Genomic DNA, 7,952 nt, shown 5'->3' with positions numbered 1-7,952 from the left:
CTGGAAACTTCATGTATTAAGCAATGACGGTACTATAGTGAATTAAGTGGAACGATAACAGGACACTGGAGCCAGAAAGTTTCCCAGCCTGAGCAGTGTCAAGGTGCCGATGGTTATTGTTAATGAGGGAGGAGGGTAGAGGACAGCATCAAGAGCAGCCACTGAGCCTTAATGAAGGACAGGGCAGGGCCCACGCCCAGGAGTGGCTTGCTGGTCTTTGCAGGAGTGAATGCCCCTCAGTGCCATTTCACACTCTTGTGATGGGGACTGGGAGGTGATGCTTGCAGCCTGTGCCTTTCTAGTTCCTTGGATAACTTCAGTTAGCACTAAAACGATAGGTCAGGATAATTTTGCTTCTAGGATAGGAATATTTGTTGCTCTCATATCAAGAACTTGTCTGATGTACTATAAATCAGAAACACTAGTAAGCTAAGGAAACAAAAACGGCAGAGAATGGAGCATTCATTGGTAGATGTGGGTCATTTGACAGAGTCTCAAAAGTTTTTCCTCACATACTAACTTTCATATGACCTAAGAAAAGTAAATTCATGGGTCATACTTTATGTATTATGTGTTCGAGAATACCTTGAGGTTAGGCCTAGGACATTGTGTTTTACGAAGCTCTCCTGGTGATCTTATGTACATAAAGTTTGAAAACCTTTATAAGTCACCTTTATTAGCAAAAAGAACACCCTTCTTTATGCTCCTTTCAATATGGTGTTTTCCCTCCACTTACTCAGATACCTTTCAGGTCATTTCATTTATTTCACTTATCCTTGGGGACCTGATGAACCTAATTAACAAACTCTTCACTAATTATTTTAACAAGGGTATTGGTTTAAAGATTCTGCCCTTTCGCTGCTTACTCCTTTCACCCTATACTCCTCATAGAAGAAGACATTTTTAAAAGCAAGAAAAGGGGGGGAAAAGGCTATTCAATAATTGCTCCTGGAAGATTTCTGATCGTATGGAATTAGGGTTAGAATGGGTTAGAGTTTTCAATTTAAATTAATAATTTTTCTCTCCGGGCTGAATCCATAGCAGAACGGTAGGGCATTTGCCTTGTGTGTGGCCGGCCCAGCTGAGCCAGATTTGACTCCTCCACCCCTCTCGGAGAGCCCGGCAAGCTACCGAGAGTATCTCACCCACACGGCAAAGCCTGGCAAGCTACCCTTGATGCATTCAATATGCCAAACACAGTAACAACAAGTCTCACGATGGAGATGTTACTGGGCCTGCTCGAGTAAATTTATGAACGACGGGAGGACAGTGCTATTTTTCTTTCCATTCTGTTAGAGTTAGGAGGTCAAAATGCCAAATGAATACTTCCTTGGTTTTCAGAAAGCTCATACATAGATGTAGAAATCCTATAATATATCATTGTCACTAAAACTATTTCTAAGTAATAGACTCCCATATATGTATACCATGACTGCACTGAAAATCCTATAATACTCTGACATGATAATTAATTCTTATTAGTAAATGAGAAGAGTGAACTTTAATATCTTTCTCATAATGTCATTCAACAAATTAGTAATGAGAGCAAAATTCTTAATATACTACTGAAGCCCAAGGCACATACTTTTAGTTATCATTCTCATGGGCCAGAGAAAAGCTCCTGTGTACTTTTGCCTAGTTCATGCAGTGACCTAATGGATGATGTGGCACTAGAAACTAATTCAGAAGAAATGAATTGAATTCTGGGGTCCTCTATACCTTCATATTTTAGTATCAATAGAGTATCTCAATGTTGTCTGGTCTTATTAATTTTAGAGGGACTCTAGATATTAGTTTGGGCCAAATTCCTAGTAAATGATAAAAAATTAGTATCTGCTCAGGTTCCCAGGATAGCAAGAGTAAGATGATTTTTAGTTTTACTAAATGGTTTCTTTGAAAACTAATGTCATTACCCAAAGTGAGCGTTCTATGTTAGTTTCTTTGTTTTAATTGCTATTATTACTTTTGTTCCATTTTTAATGTAATCTGCTAGAGCTATCAAATATAGTTGGCCATTTTATGAATATTAAGACAATCAATCAGTGATAAGCTCTTGTGATTTTCAAAATATCTTCAGCTGACATAAGAAAAGAAATTCTCTTTTAAGAAGCTCACTAAACTTCAATATGAATTTCTAATTCAAGGATGAATAAATAAATGCCATCAATTATTTATAAGAAATATATTTAAATTATAGTGATAATGAAACTGTTATCTTGTACAATATATTTTTTAATGTATTTTCCAAAATGGAATCACTGATGTAGGACATAGTATTTAAGGGAAAAAGTAAAATTCAGGGGTCATGAAAAATGTGTCCAAAAATTAATCAGAGATTGGATTTCTTCACAGCAATACCAGATCGGTGTTGATTCACTACATAGAAACATAAAAAATTCGTTGTGCATGTGAGTCTTCAGAAGAGAAAATTTTTTAATCATTGGTCAACCACATCATCTCCTATATTTTCAAAAATCTACTCTCAAAATATTCTTTCTAAACATCCCCTTCATCATCTGGTCAGTGGGTCTTCCAGCCCTATTGACCTTATCTAACCTTTACCTTCACTACTGACCTCGTTTTACTGTAGGACTTTGCATCAAAAGACTGAGGTCTCTAGCTGATCTCTTTCTCATGTTAGCCAGGCATTTTCCAGATGCCTTGTTGCAGTTGAAACGTTCGCATTTTCAGCATACTAGTGAAGGAATTTTAGACTTTCTAAGTTTGATGGTTTTCCTTATCTCTGGCCCCAAGGATGCACTTATTTTGATATAGCAAATTAAGTATTGTTCTGGCAGACACGAAAATGTAGAATAGTTAAACAAGCTGGACTAAAGGTAAAATATGTGAATTTCATGTTTAATGAATTAATGGTAATATAATCTCTTTATTTCAATATCGTAGTTTATTTGTTGAGTTGATAAAATCAGATTTCTCAAGGTTCTCTGCCCTATTCCTAAAGTGGTTTATTATATGTGAATTGCTTTTCCTCCTATTTAAAAAGTTTTTGTGACTTAAAACTTTTCTGCTTTTCATATTAATCAGGTTTGGAAAATTATCATATATATAATATATATGTTGAACCAGGTAAGAATCCTTCTTCATTTGATTTTTTTTTTTTAGCACAGCGGGTAGGGTGTTTGCCTTGCGTGAGGCTGATCCGGGTTCTATTTCTCCACCCCTCTCGGAGAGCCAAGCAAGCTACCGAGAGTATGCCACCTGCATGGAAGAGTCTGACCAACTCCCTGTGGTGTACTTGATATGCCAAAAACAGTAACAACAAGTCTCACAATGGAGACATTACTGGTGCCCACTTGAGCAAATTGATGAACAATGGGAGGGCAGTGCTTACAGTGCTCACAATATGTATATGTGTGTGTGTGTGTGTGTGTGTGTGTGTGTGTGTATGTAGTGAATGGTGTATAATATGGCTTCAGAAATAAAAGTTATTTCATTGAATTGCAGGGATCATTCTCAAATGTCCTTTCAGTCTTCTTAAATTTGATAATTCTATTTAAAAAGACTTCAGATATTTAAGATATCTTTAAAAACAAGTGATTTCCCCCCCACCCACTAATTTCAATTGCTGATCACTTCTTATATTGATCACTTATTATTTTCTGATATCTGAAATGTAAAACTTATCATCATATGGACTACTGTTTTGGGGGACAGGGATATCTGAGTCACACCTGGTGCTATTCAGGAATATATTAGCTGTTATATTGAACATCCATTTGAAAGGATTAATTAAATATTTAATATATTTTAAGGTAAAGGTAAAGGTAAAGGCCCTCCCGTTGTTCATCAATTTGCTTGAGCGGGCCCAGTAACGTCTCCATTGGAGACTTTGTTGTTACTGTGTTTGGCATATCGAATACGTCATGGGGAGCTTGCCAGGCTCTGCCGTGCGGGCGAGATACTCTCGGTAGCTTGCCAGGCTCTCCGAGAGGGGCGGAGGAATCGAACTCGGGTCAGCCATGTTGGCTGTGTGCAAGGCAAACACCCTACCGCTGTGTTTATTTATGTAAATTTCCATATGACTGAATGGTTGTTTGTTTGTTTGCTTGTTTTTTGAGTCACACCCCACAGAGCTCAGGGCTTATGCCTGACTCTGCCACAGGGATCACCCATGGCAGGGCTCAAGGGACCATTTGGCGTGCTAGTAACTATGCTGTCTTTCAACTGTTTCTTGGAAGTAGAACTGAGTTAAGCTATTAGCTAACTCACTGTGTTGCTCTTTTATTAAAAAAAACAATAAAGCTTCTAATAGTCATTTTCCTAAATGCTGATACATTATTGGTAACTGATAGGTCTGTGTTTCTTTTGTTGCCATAAAATAATAATGATCAAATAATATTTTTTTAAGTTTAAGTGGAAAAAGCAAAAGTTAAAAATGATATAATTCTTTTATTTATTCAGTTAGTCAATTTTGGGGCCAGGCTCTGTGATGCTGAGGGATTACTTCTTGCTCTGCACTTAGGAATTACTTCTAGTGGTGCTCAGGGGAACAAATAGGATGCCAGATATTGAACCCATGAAAGGCCACATGTGAGGGCCACCTCACTATGTCTCCCCACCCCTTTTTTATTTGGGGGTCACTGCTTTTGTTTCTTTTCACTTTTTGGCTGTCTTCCAAAAATTTGTCAGTGATTAAGACTTTGTTTATTCTTTGTTAAAATGAAGTCACATAGTCTGTAATGGACACAATATCTTTATGAATATTAAACAGTTTTTCTGATAATAAACCAATCAAGCTACATCTTTCTTCCCTGCTGATTTGATTGGCATGCTAATCACAATACACAACTTCCAAAATACTTTTGTCTTTGACCAATCTGTACTCTGTGAGATTAGAGTCAATTCTTAGTATTTTTGCCAAACAAAGTATTTTGTTAAGTTTTGGCTTAAAAATTAACTTTATATATATATGTATATGTGTTATTATTTTGAAAAATCAGACTAAACACAAAATATTATTTTTGAAAATGTATGGGTTTATCTTATTGTATATTTAATTATATGTTTTGATATAAGCTTAAAGTGTAATATGTTAGACTTTAATATATTAGCTCTGGTTAGAAGAAATAATAAGACAGGAGAATCCATTCTTGTTTTGCATTGCAAGTCAGTATAATTCAATCTACATTATTGTATTACAATAAGGATTTTAGTAAAAATATGCATTACTATTTTATTCATTTCATTTTAGTTTTTTATTATCCATGACTTGATATAATGGGGGTGTGAAAGCAACTAAAACTAACGCCATACTTAGTTTCCATTTAGTACAATAAAATTTATGATCAACTCAGAAGTAAATTATTTAAAATATTATATAAGGAATAGTTTCAGAATGAGTACTTTCATAGGAAAAATATGATGAAGGAATAGGATAAAGTACTGTAAATGGAGTAAAGACAACTCTATCACAAATAGTATGATTAAGAAATTTCTTGGAAGAATTTGTTGAATATTATGCAAGTATATATATATATGTATATGTATGTGTATGAAGACAGTTTTATGAAACTCCTTGAGAAAGTTTTCCAGGCACAGGAAATTACAACAGGTATGAAAACTAAAATTCTGTTTACCACAAAGTTCATATTCATGTAACCTATATAGGGTAAAGACAGTTTCCTGTAGCTAGATTGAAGTGTACAGAGGAAGAACTGCAGTACTAGAAGAATAAGAAAGAGGATTTAAAAATAATTTCCCCCAAAAATAATAGGTGACAGCAGAGTTGAATTTTCTAGACTAGCAGTGGTCGTAACAAAGAATAAAACAGGACATGAGGATGATTTGTTTAGGGCCTAAACCTGTCAGAATATGATAGCACTGGTTACAAAGATAACCCACAATTTTCTGAGTGAAGAACAAGCAATTTTGTTTCTCTCATTTGAATGTCAGAACGTTATCATACAACAAAAGTAGATGCTCCATAAGCAATAATTTTTTTTAATGGAGCACAGGAGAGGAGTATAAAATCTTTGGTACTTAAAGCATGTGAATGAAAGAGAGCAACAGGAAATAATTTTTTGGTAAGTAAGATTTTGAGGATAAAAAGAGCGTAGTGATTAACAAAAAGATAAAGGAACTAGTGAGACAGTAGAAAAGACTAGAGAAGCATGAATTTCAAGATATCTGGACAGGACCTGGAGAGATGGTACAGTGCCTTTCATGGACACAAACAGTTCTGTCTCCTGGCACCCTATAATGGCCCCCTAAGCACCATTAGGACGTATCCCTGTGTGCAGAGCCAGAAGTAAGCCCTGAGCACAGCCTAAGGCCCGCTGTTAGATAACATTGATTTATCCTTTCTCCCCATTCACCCTTCACGAAACTTAAGTGTATTGAGTTACACCATCACAGTTCTCCAGAGGTACACTCAACTTCACCAGGCACTTGCAATCCACCATGTTCATACTTATTGTCTGCTTTGTGCTCTCCTTCCCCACTCTGTTAAGCACAAATATCTCCAAATCAGACCTTGTCACTTATAAAATTGAAATCTCCTAAGGAATTTGAATTGTGTATATGTAAGTGAAATACTGTTGTTCTTCCTTTATTACCTTTGCTTTGTTAATGTTAGAATGACGTACTTTTTGTATAGACACAGGAAGACAGATAATGCTATGTTTTTGTAACTTGGAGGTGACTCTGAATAATATTTATTCCTGGATTTCCATCATATTTACTTGACTTAAGCATCAGTGGCCTTAGTTCCTAATTTCCCAAAGGAGGGGGTCCCGGCAAGGGACAAGGATATACCCATTGTAACCACAAACTTCTCTAACTTTGAAAAGGGTTAAGTTAAGCACTATAGAAAGTACAATAAGTTAAGAGCATGGTCATGGAACAAACTCTGTCATGACCCAGAAAGAAGTAATCCCCAAATGAGCCCAGGGGACCCTCAGTCACCAAGAACAGGCCAGTGACCACCCACCCATGCTAAAACAGGGACAGACTTCAAACCAAAACAAAAAACAAAAAAAAGCAAACAAAAAAACCCTTAAGATATTTGGAAATTAAAGATGTTCAAGTCAACAGTGATCAGCGTAAAAAGTGAATAAGAGGGGCTGGAGCGATAGTACAGTGAATAGAGCGTTTGCCTTGCATACAGCCGACCCAGTTTCTATTCCCAGCATTCCATACAGTCCCCTGAGCACTGCCAGGAGTAATTTCTGTGTGCAAAGTCAGAAGTAACCCCTGAGCATCACCAGGTGTGACCTAAAAAGAAAAGTAAATAAATAAATAAATAAATAAATAAAAATGAATAAGATTTGGCGTTTCGTGTGAATTTAATCATTGGAGTTTCTATAGTGCAGATACTCCTATCAATTTACTTAGTCTGTAATGTACTAATTATATTTACATTACACTATATTGTGTTATGCAGATGATTTTGAAATATTACTTCCAGTTCTTTTTTTTAAGACAACATGATTTGCAAAGTCGTTCATAATAGGGTAGTTTCAGTCATAAAATGTTCTAACACCAGTGTCACCACCAATGTCCCTTTCCCTCCACCACTCTACCCAGATCTCTAGTTACACTCCAGCCTACCCTTTTGGTAGGTATATAGCACATTTATTTTATAATACTTTCTGCCAAAAAACTTTAAAGAATGGCAAATGGAATTTTCCAAAAATAGTCACAACAAAAGTCAATCTGTGGTGATTGGTTGCAATATGATTTTTATCTGTCAATAAATAAATTCAAAATATTTTATGCTGCCTATTCTCTGTACATAACTAAGTTTCCAACTCTCACATCTAAAATATATTTCATTTAACTTGGATCTTATTGCAATAATCATCATATCTTCCCCATCATAAATGAAGCTTCCCTCCCCTTGGTAGGCATATAATAGTTCTATACAAATGGATCATAATTTGTACAGTTACAAAAAAATATTGCCTCCAGTCAGTACAGGCAAATTACATATC

This window comes from Sorex fumeus, unplaced genomic scaffold, assembly GCF_029834395.1.
Source record: "Sorex fumeus unplaced genomic scaffold, SorFum_2.1 ptg000009l, whole genome shotgun sequence".
NCBI classification, from domain to species: Eukaryota; Metazoa; Chordata; class Mammalia; order Eulipotyphla; family Soricidae; genus Sorex; species Sorex fumeus.
This window is presented reverse-complemented; position numbering follows the sequence as displayed.